This window comes from Sminthopsis crassicaudata, chromosome 4, assembly GCF_048593235.1.
Source record: "Sminthopsis crassicaudata isolate SCR6 chromosome 4, ASM4859323v1, whole genome shotgun sequence".
Taxonomy (NCBI): domain Eukaryota; kingdom Metazoa; phylum Chordata; class Mammalia; order Dasyuromorphia; family Dasyuridae; genus Sminthopsis; species Sminthopsis crassicaudata.
Genome location: NC_133620.1, coordinates 258577112 through 258591723, shown reverse-complemented (window position 1 = coordinate 258591723; position 14612 = coordinate 258577112). Strand labels below are relative to the sequence as shown.

Genomic DNA, 14612 nt, shown 5'->3' with positions numbered 1-14612 from the left:
ATGTATATTAAGATCTCAAATACTTATAATATCCAAGCTACATGGAATGATACACTTTCAAAATCTGCTACTGAAGTATACCTAGGATGTTTTTAATGAGTCTATAGAGAATGAGTTACATCCTAACACTTAATTTCAACTACAAAAAGCAGTTATTTTGTCTATCTGGGTAGAAGTCTTTAGATCATGGAACATTAAAAAAATGAATCTGAATCCTATTGAAAAGGAAGATGATCATGGGAAAGTTAGCATTTATATAATACTTTAAAACTCACAATATGCTTTATATACATTATCTCATTTTATCTTTGTGCTATTAGGTAAGTACTATTTTTATTACCATTTGCAGATGCTGAAATTGAGGTTTCAAGAGGTGAGGTGACTGGCCCAGGGTGATTTTCCTAGTAAGTATCTGAAATGAGAATCAAATCTAGTTTACACTAGTTATAAGTCAATATTTCAGAAAGAAGTAACTCCAATCTATGTGATAATTTACAAATATCACAGATGGTTTTATATAAGAAAGATCAAACTCAGCTTATATCAAACTGAACTTATATCTCTCTTCAAGATATGTTTTCTTCAAATCAAAGTTAAATTACTTATCATTTATTTTTATTTATAAAAAGTTAAACAATGACAACAAACATGCAAGGATGAATGTTTTACAAAATTGGCCTACCATAGACAGAGATCACCCAGGTAAATACTATTAAATTAGAGAACTTTAGTTATTTACAGATTATACTTTGAGTTATAAAGTACAGAATCATTCAATCTGTAAAATACCTAGTGTTAAAACTTAGTTAGCTGATATGCTTGAAAAATTTTTTAAAGGAAATATCTCAAAAAAAAAAAAAAAAAATACATGAATCCAGACCAACAATTGGCCTCTGTTCTTCCAAGCTTTCCCCTCACATTATCCAAAAAATTCTGCTCAAAAATTAAAAATGGCTCCCTATTGTATTTGCAATAAAATGCAAAATATTCTGGCTACCATCTACTTTTTCAGTCTTACTACTTATTTTATTTTATATAATCTCTATTTTAGTCTAACTGGCATTCTAGCTTTTACCCATGCATAGCATTCTACTGACCACATCTTTTCTTTCAAAAGGTGTCCCATCCCCCTTCTGTTGTCTAGAATGCACTCACTCTACTTTTTGAAATCATGTTTCCTTCAAGACACATCCAGTTGTTACCACCCGTTCCTCTGAAATTTCTCTGGATTCCAGTCTTGGAATGCTCTCTCTCCTTCCCTCTGCCTTTTACAATCCCTGGTTTCCTTCAAGACTCAGCTCAAATGCTATCTTCTATAGGAAACTTCTCCTGATCTTTTCTACTCTTTCCAGATGTGGCTTTCTAGTTACTCAGTAAGTACAATATAGTCTATGCAGCTCTTTATTTACATATTGTCTTTCTCATTAACCTGTAAAACTCTTAAAGGAAAGGGCTGTTTTTTCCTTTCTTTGTATGTCCCATTTTTAGAACATAGTAAGTGCATAATGAATCCTTGATTATTTGATGGTAACTCACATTAAAATGTAAGTTCCTTAAGGCCAAGAATCATTTCATTTCTGTCTGAATCCCTAGCATCTGGCACAGTCTTACATATGAGTAGATGCTTAATATCAGTTGAATTAAAAATTCTAAACTTGGGAAAGATTTCATAAAAAACCGGACAATGTGTTGAGGGACTGAGTAATCACAAGACAAAATATTGTGAGATACATATATGTGTGTGTTTGTGTATATACATACATATGTGTAACACACACACACACAAACTATAGTTTTATTGATATTTTATGCTTCTTAGATCACTATAGTATCCTATGTATCCTTCCCCTCTCCAATACTTACCCATAGGACAAGTATTTTCTAAAAGGGGGAAAGCATCAGCCCAAATGATAAATACATTGAGAAAGTGAAAAAATATGTACAATATATAACCCCTGGGAGTCTCCCACCTTCATCAAAGGATAGTTTGGAAATGTCTTCTCATATTTCTTCATTTAAGTCCCATTTGATTTTTATAATTTATTATATTTACTTTTAATTTTTATAGATCATTTTCCATTGTTGCTGCCATATGTATATTATTTACTTTACTCTGCACTAGTTCAATTACAATGTTTCTTACTTCTCTATATGATATATATATATAATTTCTTACAGCACAATAATATTTTATAACATTAATAAATCATAATCTGTTTAGCCATTGTTCAATTAAATCATATTGACTTTGTTTCCAATTCTTATTTATCACAAAAAAGTGCTGCTATAAATATTTTGGAGCATATGGGTACTTTTTTCTTATCTATGGCTTCCTTGGGATATAAGCTAGGTAAGAGAAAATCATTTTCATATCTATTTTCATTAACTTTTGGTTATCTTTGTAATCTCACATATTTTTGTTTTGTGCAGTTAAATATATATGTGTAGAAATGTAATCTTTATTGATATTTTCTGTATTTTATATCACCATGATATCTATCAACAGCTTTTTCAAAAGAGTATATTGAAGTCACAACTGTGGTTGGATGATGTCCATAAATCAGGTTAGAAAAATTCCCTTGATACCGGATTATTAGGTAGCATTGCCCAAATCACCAGTTCTCTAATCTTCAGTAGGAAAAAATACTTGTTATTCAAGAGGCCCTGATCCAAGTTCTGAATAGATTTTTGTGGGGTGGTTAAAGTCTAGATTTTATTCCCATGTTTTCATGATTTCACAACACGAAAGAAGAAAATTCTGCCACTGACTGATGGGTAAGTTGGTAATATTTGGTCACAGAGTGGATGCCCAGTCTGTTTTGCATTGTTGTGAACTCTAACTCTGCCATAAAAGGGCTGCCAATGCCTTCTATTTATAGTTTTGCTGGGAACCAGTGCCCCTGTGGGCTTTATTATTTTTTTTTTTTTATCAAACAGTATTAAAGCAGAGACATTCCAGGATTGCAAAGGCAAAGATAGATTTCAGTCTCTTGTTTTGCTTCTCACAGTCTTGTATCCTGAGGCTGTAATACAGAACGCACTTTTGATGGTTATTACTAGAGCTACCCACTCTTACTGAAACCTGATGCAAATCTACATCTGCTTTCACACAGAGCATTTTTTTAAAAAACAAATGCAGTCTCCTCACCATGTTCAACTACCTTATTTGAGGTGGGAACAGAAAGGAAATGTCAACACCAACCAAACACTCACTATAACAATAGCACAAATAGCCAGAAAGCTCCAAAGAATGGTTGTCATTTTCTCTGTTTTGGAGGGACATCTGAAACAGATTGAGAAAAGGCAAAAATTTTCTTTCCAGAATTCTTCTTTTGGCATTATTGTATTATAGTAATCATTTAAAAATCGCTGGATAGCTTACATTGGTCTAAATAAAACCCTAAAATTAAAGATTCAATAAAGAGAGAAATCTACATTATATGTCAACCATATTGTAATTGTTTTAGATGCATGCTTACATATGAGTAAATGCATATATATACACAAACACACACACACACACATATATATGCATGTTTGTGTGTTTCTGAGTATATCTGGCTATGCAAGCATGTAGACCTATGTATGTGTGGAAGTAGATATATGTAAAGGTATATATAAAGGTGGGTCTGTGGGTGGGTGTGAATGTATATATGTGAGTATATGTGTGTATGTATAAATATATTTGTTCTTAATTGTAGCCTGCTTGGGGGAGGTAAGGAGGATTAAAGGGAATAAAAGAATAATAATAAAAAAATACACAACAAAGAACAAAAGAATAATCTATATGGAAGCAAAGAAAAGATGTATACTCAAATATAATTTTTCTATTGTTATATATGCTTTCTTGAAATGGAAATTTAGTATTATATATTTTGAATTCTCCCTGATGTTCTGGGCACATGATAAAGTTTTGTTTGTTTATTTTCTATTTTTGTCTTTCTTTTTCTATTTGTATTTAATTCATAAGTAATTTTTTAAATAAAAAAATACCATGATGCATTTCAAGAAGGGTGATGGTAATAGTGGTAAGTGTTTATATGTGTTTCCCATAAAGTCATTTACAAACTTCAAAATACAAGATCTATATACTAAATAAAATTAAGTATAACTAAATCTAATTCTTCTTTTCAATGCACACTTAACATCAACTGAAACTTGGGTCAGAGAGGAGTTCATTTGGGTTCATGGAACCATTTTAACAACTACATTTTTGCTCCAGCAAAAGTTGTGAATGAGCATCCTTATCTCCAGGCCATGTTTTCTAACCTTGGAATACAAATATCTGTGAAGCCACAGGACTAAACAAGTGTCACTGTCACATGAAGAGTGTTTTCTCTTAATAGAGATATTTCAGGACTAAGACAAGCTCTAAAGTATGCCAGTGAAAAATGATGATTTCAGATTTTACTTGTTTTCTCAGACAGGATTTGTACTTTTGATGCAAGCTAAAAAGGGGTCTATTAGTCAGCAAATGCAGTGCCTAGAAGGTTATAATATGGGGCAATTCATAAAATCTTAAGATTTAGAACTGGAAGATAATTTAGAGTTTATCTAGTTAAAGCCATCTATCAATTAGTAAGAATAAGAAAATTGAGTGAAATGGTGGGACTTAGCCAAAGTCACATAATATTATGTAGCTATTTCAGAAAAGTCAGGACCAAAAAGATATCCTAGTTAACTACTGCCTTTTTAGAGGTACTCGAGTTCTGTTTATATTGCCAATCAAGCTTGTCCCTTTATAACAAGGTTAGCAGAAATAAGACAGAAGCAAGTCCCAAATCGGGGACAAAGATTTTTTTATCACACATTATGATACTTTTCTTGAATCATGTTTTTTTTCTACATGGAGTCTATTTATTCCTGTTACATAAGGAATGGCCCAACTAGTTTCAATTCCTAGGAATCAGATTACCTTCATCCTCATCATCTATCACCATCATAATAATCATTGACATTTATGTATAGTCAGGTGTTTTCTTCTGTTATCATTTTATCTCTATACAGAATCCTCTCTTCCTATAAAATAGGTTCAACACCACTTTCTACACTGTTTTTTTTTCATCCTCCATCCAAATGCCTGTGCCCTCCCTTCTTAATTATACTTATTTTGTACTTATTTCATAAATATGTATAAAATACACAAAATATATTTAAGAAAATATCATATGTTGTAATAGATAGAGGTCCCACTTTGAAAACAAAGTCAGTGGAATCAAGATCCCCTTTGACATATTTTGACTATATAGCTTTTGACACATCACTTAATATCTCAGTAATTGAGTCGACACTGAAAAGCTATCTAGTAGGATCAGAACTACATTTGGAAAAATGGATCTTTCCAAAGGGATAATATCAAAAGCAATGAAAATATGGTTTTATGATGAAGAATTGAAGAGTATCTCTCAAAAAATCTTGTGAACTCTATTGACACGGGAGATCCCAGGTTCCTAGAAGTCAATCAACTTGAGCTTTGTCTTCCTATCCCACCCAGATTCCTTAATTCTATCTCACTCTAGAAACCAACCCCCACTAATGTTAACTACCACTAATTAGACTTTCTTTAGAGTTCAGTTGACACTAATCAAACTTTCTATAGAGCTGAACTGATATAAACTACCACTAATTAAACTTTCTATAGAGCTGAACTAACACTAATCAGACTTTCTATAGAATTGAACCGAAGCCTATTCAAACCCAAACTTCCCTATAATTTGAATAGCCCCCAAGACCAGAATTCTGATCATAAAACTAAGTACTCTGGATGAACCACCTGGCAAAACTCCTAATCTCATCTTGGGAGCTTTTGTCCGCTAAGAGGCTTGTTCTCTTAGTGATATTGGGAAATAAACTTTTCTATTTCTCTGCCTCAGAACTGGGAGTGAATTATTTCACTAGATCCATAAGCCTGGATCCCTAACACTATCACAACTCATATTAAAACAAAATGACTGGGGCCAAAAGAGAAATATAGAGATGTATAAAAATATATAGGGTTTATTTTTTGTCCTAATTTTCATAGTACCATATATGAGCAAAAGGAAATTTCTTCCTAAACTATTTTCTTTTACCCAGGAAACTGAGATGGGGGGAAATGAACAACCCTACTCATTTCTACTTTATGAGCTTCAAATATGTACATATTGGGGGGGGGGGTTTCCTTTTTGCATAGAAAATCCTGAAAGAGGATTAGATAGAATGATTTTTTCATGTATTTCTTTTAATTTAATTCCATGTGACTAATAAAAATAAACATTATCACAAGATGTTTTATTGTCTTAATTGAAATGCCATAGAAAGTGCCTAAAAGAAGAATAGGAAAACCCCTATGAGATGGGAACTCTGAGATGGATAAATAGTAGATTTTGTATTTTGTGGTTTTAATAACATTTCATTTCTTCTCCAATACTAAATTGTGATTTTTGTTAGAAAAAAGTTAACAAATGGCTTGATCAACATGAAAAACATCCTAAATGTTTATGACTTTGGTGGCTTCCTAGCAGCCAACATATTGGTTATCTTTGCACATGCTCATAATTTCTGTCTATGCCTCCTGACAGACTCACATCTTACTCCCAGAAGTCCCTTCTTGCTATCTTTATCCCACCCAACTACTTATTCTATTCCAAAAGTCATCATGAGGAATAAGCAGACAATTGGACGATAGTAAAGTTGAGTATTATTTAATGAATTATTTTATTATTTATAGCTTACTTATTTTTTTAACCAAAACACATTGGAAACTCTACTAGAATTAACAACGTTAAGACTTACACTATACTTTCTTATAAAGTTTCCTTACCCCAGGATAAAACTGGCCATTTTTTAAAAAAAAATGAAGTTAAAAAAACTAATTCTTTGCTTTTACTTTAATATTAAAAATAGATGACATTTAATTTTAAAATCAGTTACTGAATGACACCTCTCATAGAGCTCAATACATGATGCTTCATTTCCACATACATATTTGGCTCCTTTGTTTTAATGTGCTGTCTAGACTGATGAAATCCATTTTCCATGACTTTTTCCCCAAAACCACATTCATGAAGTCATAGCAGTGCCTTCTTAGTATAAGCTAACTGCTGTAAATAGCTATAATACTACTCCTTGCTATAGAGGAAAATAAAACATACTTTACATATTCAAATGATGTATGTGAAATCTAAGAAAAGTGATGTATTATCAATGATAATATGAACACAAGAAGTGAAGCAAAAAGCATCAATTGGACAATACATTATCTGTATAAGGAGGATGGCTAGTGATATAACAAGCTTGAGGCACAGAGCCATAACCAGAGAGCTGCCAACTGCTGTTTGCCTAGGGCAGTAGCAATAACATATCCAGAAGATACGTGTAGAACATTTTCTTTCTTACCTTGCTTTGTCCCTGATGTCTGTGGCAATAGACTCATGTCAAAACATTCTTTCTGGAAACCAAAGCTTTGGCAGCAGATGACTTCATGGCCTCTTTGTAGGTTGAATACTTTTGTACAAAAATGGAAGGTTTTGACTCTAGTGATGCATGACATATGGAGAAATCCAATGTCACATTCACAATATGAAATGTTGAAAGTATATAATGTGTTGGCTAGATTCTCTTGGTAAGATTTAGGGAAGGACATGAACATGGATAAGACCAAATGGGAAGGTAGGCTGAATTAATATAATATAAATGACAATTCTGCCTAAATTGGTCTACTTGTTCAGTGCCATACCAATCAAACCGCCAAAAATGATTTTATAAAACTAGAAAAAATAATAACAAAACTCATCTGGAAAAAAACAAAAAACAGAAAACAATTCAAAGGAATTAATGGGAAAAAATACAATGTGGTAGTTTAGCAGTATCAAACCTAAAATTATATTATAAAGCAGCAGTCATCAAAACCATTTGGTACTGGCTAAGAAATGTAGGTGGATCAGTGGAATAGAGTATAATAATCTAGTATTTGATAAACCCCTATACTCCAATTTCTGGAATAAGAACTCATTTTTTGACAAATTTTTTTGGGAAAACTGGAAAATAACATGTCAGAAACTCAGCATAGAGCTACATTTCACACCCCATATCAATATAAGGTAAAAATGGGTATATGCCTTGGGCATAAAGAATGGATACCATAAACACATTAGGAGAGCAAGGGGTAATTTACCTATCAGAGCTCTAAAGAAGGAAGGAATTTACCACCAAAGGAAAACTAGAGAACATTATGAAAAGCAAAATGAACAACTTTGATTACATTAAATTAAAAAGATTTTGCACAAACAAAACCAACAGAAACAAGATTAAAAGGAAAGTACAAAGCTGGGAAAAATCTTTACAGCCTGTGTTTCTGATAAAGGTCTCATTTCTAAAATATATATTTTTTAAAACTGTGTCAAATTTAGAAGAATACAAGTCATTCTTCAATTGATAAATGGTCAAAGATATTCATAGACAATTTTCAGATGACAAAATTAAAGCCATTTATAGTCATTTGAAAAAATGCTCTGAATTACTATTGATTAGAGAAATGCAAATTAAAACAACTTTGAGGTACCACCTACTACCTTTCATATTGGCTAAGATGACAACAAAAGATAATGATAAATGTTGGAGGGAATGTGGGAAAACTGGGACACTAATGCATTGTTGGTGGAATTGTAAAATGATGCAACAATTCTGGAAAAAAATTTGGAACCATGCCAAAAAAGTTATAAAACTTTGTATACCCTTTAACCCAGCAGTGCTACTATTGCATATTGCAAGGAAATCATAAAGGCGAGAAAAGAATCCACATGTGCAAAACTGTTTATAACAGCTCTTTTTGTGATAACAAAGAATTGGAAAATTAGTAGAAGCCCATCAGTTGGAGAATGGCTGAACAAGCTGTGGTATAAGAAGATAATGGAATATTATTGTTCTATAAAAAATGATGACCAAGCTGATTTTAGAAAGACCTGAAAATATTTACACAAATCGGTACTGAACAAAACAAGCAGAACCAGAAATTTACTTACAGCAAAAATGAGTGATGATCAACTAAAAGACTTGGTTCTTCTCAGTGGTTCAATGATCCAAAGCAATCCCAATAGACTATGGACAGAAAATTCTATCTGTAAACAGAAAAAGAGATATGGAGATTAAATGTAAATCAACACATGCTATGTTCACTTCTTTTGTTTTTTGTTTTTCTTCCATGGTTTTCCCCTTTTGTTCTTATTTTTCTCTCCCAACATGATTCAAAAAGTAATGTGTATTAAAAATAAATTAATTGATTAAAAAAATTTAAACAGTGACAAGAATTCACATATTTATGAAATCACAGATCTATTAAAGTATTTTTATGTTAAAATAAAAGGGAAAGTTTTAAAATAAGGTAGACCTCAAAATCATGTTTTTCTTTTTATATACTATTTATGGGACTGTCCATACTTATGAGATCATATCATGGAGTTACAAATTTGGTCCTGAAAAGGACCTTAAATGTCACTTAAATTAAAATCTGACTTCCCAGTTGAGGAAACTGAGTCAAAGAAAGTAAAGGATTTTCCTCAACATTATGAAAGGAAGTTTCAAAAATGAGTTAAGTCCTCTGACTTGAGTAGTTGTTCTTACTGCTTTACCACTCTATTATCTACCTAAAAGCTTTCTTGTGGCATCACTGAGAAACCCTGACTTCCTAAAGGCTTTATAGCAATGCAAAGTCAACCTCTAAATCAAATTGTAAAGTCTTCAAAGATAAGAAACTTGACTGGGTTGTCTCCAGAATAATAGATTGTTGTTGAAGTTCAGATAGTCATCATTGGAAGTTAAGCTCTGCAGGTGATTACCTTTTTTTTAGCCAATACAATTCATGAATCTAAGTTTGAAAGCATTGTGAAATGTGTTGGTAATAATAATGATAATAACCAATCAATCAATCCATACAAAGATAAAAATGAAACAATATTTTTTCTCAAGATAACTTATATTTTAACTGGGAAAACTACATGAAACCCGGCAAGGTTTCAAGATCTGGCAACTACTTGGATAAAGGTGTAGCCCCTTATTGGTAGCAGAGACCATTGGGAAATTTGCCCAGTATGAGTAGTAGGTCTGCTGCAAAAGATCATTTTCTTAGTTGCTGCCATTGCTAATAAAAAACTACAGTGTTATGCGTACAAGTGAAGAATTGAAGACAGTGCCAAACCTGGGTTTCTGAAGGGATGGTAGTGCCTTCAAAAGTAATAGAGAAGTTCAAAGAAGTGAACAGTTTAAGGAAAAGTTAATGAGCTCTGTTTGAACATATTGAGCTTGCGATACACTTCTTTCCATATTGAGAATGAACAGAAAAGAAGTATTTTAGGAAAGGATAAATGGCATTTATATAATACTTGAAAATTTGTAAAGAGTTTAACATAGTTTTTCATGTGAGCTTCACTAGTTTCCTTGTGAGGAAAGCACTTCAAGTTTTATTATTCCCTTTTAGAGATAAGGAAACTGAGGCTCAAAAAAGCTAAGCTAATTTCCCATAGTCATACAGCTAGTAATGTGTCAGAGGCATGACTGAAAACAAAATCTCCCTGATTCTATTTCCAAGTCTCTTTCTATCATACTGTGGGCATACCAATGAAATTACAAGTCTTTGACTATACGATGATCAATTCTGATGGATGTAGCTCTCTTCAACAATGAAATGATTCAGACCAGTTCCAATTGTTCAGTAATGAAGACAGCCATCTACACCCACGGAGAGGACTGTGGGAATTGAGTGTTGACCACAACATTCACTCTTTCTGTTGTTTGCTTGCATTTTTGTTTTCCTTCTTAGATTTTGGTGGTGGTGCTTTGTTTTTTTTGTTTTTTTTTTTCTTTCTAGATCTGATTTTTCTTGTGCAGCAAGATAACTGTGGATATGTGTACATATATTGGATTTAACATATATTTCAACATGTATTAGAATAGCTGCCATCTAGGATAGGGGGTGGGGAAAAATTGAAACAGAAGGTTTTGCAAGGGTCCCTGTTGAAAAATTACCCATGCATATGTTTTGTACAAAAAGAAAACTAGAAATTCTAAAAGCTAGAGGTAAGGAACAAATTTTAGAAATTGGCTTACATGCAAAAACAGTGTCATAAATGAGGAATGTTAAGAAAGTCATATTATCTAGTGTGAGGTTAGTATGGGCAAAGAGGTTAAAACTGAATAAACAGATGTGAGAATTATCAGCATATAGATAAAAGCTGAATATCACTTAATAAGAAAAAAAAAGAAATTACAAGTCTTTATACTTACTATTTAGTATATTCTCAAATAGCAATTTCTTTTTTTGAAACTATATAAAATAATTTCCTTTAATTTCATTGAATAATACTAACCACATGCACTTTTATTTCCTTTCTCCAATTTTGCTCTTATTCTTTGGAATAAATTGCTTTCAATGGATTTCTTTCTGATTTAGTTTTAAATCAAGCCCAAATCTTAATTCAGTAGAAATGACATTTGGTAGGAGTTGGAAATAGTGTTTCTTGATCCCAGCCTTCCTCATGATCTGCTTTCAGTTAAAGCTTAATTTCACTCTATTATAATTGGCTTGGTGAGTTGTGTTATATCAAATCTAATTTACATACACCAGAACATTAGAAATATACCAGACACATTTTTTAGCTGTTTTCATGCTAAAAGTATCCCCACAGCCAGCATCTGGCTACATAATGGCCAATCCATTCTCTCCTATTGTCTGAAATTCCCCTGTGAGCTATTGGTACTAAATTAAATTATAAGGAGTCTGTGAGAAAAACTCCACCAACTAACATATAAAGTATTATGCTTTTCTGGATTTCTTCATACACAAATAGTAGAAATCCACATTTACTAAAAAAGGTTTATTACAAAAGGATAAAATTAAAACTGGAAAAAGTCCTAATATTGGCTATGAAAGTTGGTTTTCTTATTTACATCCAAGAATTTTGTTTTGATCTTGAGCAAATATTACTTCTCTGGACCTCAATATATCCTCAACTAGATGAAATAACTTATAAAGGTTATTTTCAGTTTTAATTCTACAATAATAAATTTTAATTTGTCAGAAAAAACGGGAATTTATTTTTCAAAAGATTCTTTACAGAAGGATAGTATTAATAGTAGCAGCAGCAGTAGTAATCATAGTAATAGTTTTTGTAGTAGTAATAATAGCACTAGTAGTGATATCAGCATTAAGAGCAACAGTAGCAGCTGCAGCAGTAGTAGCAGCAGTAGCTGTGGTATTAGTAGCAATAGCAGGAGAAGCAGCCAAAGTAGCAGTAATAGAAGTGGTAGTAATAGAAATAGTAGTAGCAGTAGTAGCATAGCAAGTAAGCTGTTGCAGTAGTAGTAGTAGTAGCAGCAGCAGCAGCAGCAGCAGCAGCAGCTAGAATTTATATAGTAGTTTAAGATTTTCAATGTATCTTATAAATATATAAATATATAATTTTATCTTCATGATTCTGGGAGACAATTGCTACTATTATCTATATTTTACAGATAAGGAAACTGAAACAATGACTTGATCAGGCTCACATAGCTAATATCTGAAGCCAGATTTAAACTCAGGTCTTCTTGACTTCAATACTCTAGTTGCTTAACCATCTAGAAAAAATTCTCAAATTAAAATTTTGAAGTCCTTGAGAAAATTTTCAATTTTCACTAGGTTCCTGTTCATTCATTTAAATAAATCAGATACGATTTTTTCCCCCTACATCAGAATACTTAAGTAGGTTGATGGCACACTTAACAAGACTTGAGTTCATATCCAATCTCAAACATTTATTAGTTGTATAACCATGAATAAGTCACTTGACTGTTCACCTCAATTTCCTTAACTATAAAATAGGAATAATAACAATGGCTACCTCTCATAGTTGTAACAATCAAATGACACAATAGCATATTGTATGGTACATAGTAGATACCATATAAATGTTTATTCCCATCTCTTCCTCTATAGAACAGTAATAATATTTTGCTCCCATGTTATTCTACTTTAAGCTATATTTGGTTGCATATATATTATATATATATATATATATATATATATATATATATATATATATATATATATATATATATATATATATATATATATATATATATATATATGTAATTCTTCACTATATTACAAGTTCCTTGAGGATAACAACTTAAATAATATGGGGTGGTAAAAAGAATTCTGGACTGTGAATTTAGGGACTTAAGTTCTAATCTTAAATCCATCATCAAATTGTTGTACGATGTTGGCCAAGTAATTTAACTTCTCTAGACTTATAAAATAATAAGTTTGCAGAGATCCTAAAATGTACATATACTTTTGTCTCCTCCAAGCAAATGGCACAGTGCCTATACTTTTAATACATGTGTATTAAATTGAATTGAAATGGCTCTTTGTGGTTAAAGAACAGTTATAATGAGGACATCATTTGGAGATTTTACCACACAGGGTCTTGACAAATTTTCTCTCCATGAGGCAAAAAATTAGTGGTTTGGTGAGAAAAATGTGGGCACACTATTACATTTTCTGCACCCAATTTTGTCAAAGAGCAAATAAAACACAATTCGGATCTTTTGTACATTAAAAATGATGAAAGCTAAGTGGAATTTGTTATATTAATGCTTGACGTTAACATAGAGAACCATCAAAACACTATTGAAGCAAACCAGAATTAGCCAGGGAGTCATATTTTCCAGATTCTCAGCTTAGACTTTTAAAAAATATTAGAGAAGACGTGCTTAGAGAGAACTATATTAAGAAGCACTAGATAAAAAATATACAAGTTTGGTACAGCTTGGAACGAAGAAAAGTTTTTCACAGTGATAAAATGTCTATCTGTTGATGAGGATGTTTTACTGATCACTCTCCTCAGTAAGCTGTTAGTCATTTGCTGTCAGCTGCCAGATTAAAACAGTGCCAAATAATGGCAGTTTCAAGATATAGTAGAAAATTTAAGCCTCTCTGTTTTTGTGTTGGCAGAGCTCCCCACCAGAGAGGAAAAAAAATTAACAAATCTTACCAAGCACTAATAGCAAAGAAAAGGGCACTCCTACCTTTTAGACATACTCTTCCATTATAACACTTTTCAATTGCATGGGTACAAGGCAAAATAAAGAAAAAGGAGCACAGAAAGCAAGAAGTGAGAGAGGGAGTTAAAGGAGAAAGAAAAGAAGGGAGGAAAAGGAAAGAAAAAAGAAAGACAGGAAGGAAGGAAAGGAAGGAGGAAGGGAGGGAGGAGGGAAGAAGAGAAAGAAACATGTTACAGCACAATGTGATCTGCAGACAGGAGTATTTAGAGGATTCTATCTGTAAGGAATCTCTCTTTCACTTGGATTCAAATTTTCACCATTTGTGAACCTATATCTCCCTGTTTGTTTTTTGTTTTTACCTTAACTGACTAGAGGTCACAGGGTTATTGAACAAAGTTGTCTCTTTTGTTAAAACTTTCAGGGAATCAAATAATTTTGACATGAGCATGGGAAACAACTTCTTAAAACCTTTAAGGCAAAATTTTGCAGAAACAAAACAAATGTGTTTTTTCATATTTGATAAGTAATGAACACAGTGGGATATTGTAAACATGTGTCATTTTTCTCACTCAAGTTAACAATGATAAAGATTT

General features: G+C 32.2%; 1 long non-coding RNA gene across 2 annotated transcripts in view; it reads right to left on the bottom strand.

Moving 5' to 3' along the window:
• LOC141566278 (uncharacterized) overlaps positions 1-14612 on the bottom strand; it is a 134448-nt gene that overhangs the window by 104712 nt on the left and 15124 nt on the right. For both annotated transcript variants that reach the window (XR_012489273.1, XR_012489272.1), the window contains exons 2-3: positions 9003-9098; positions 341-412 (exon numbers count right to left, since the gene is read on the bottom strand). This is a non-coding gene — a long non-coding RNA (uncharacterized LOC141566278). The remainder of the gene's footprint in view (positions 1-340; positions 413-9002; positions 9099-14612) is intronic.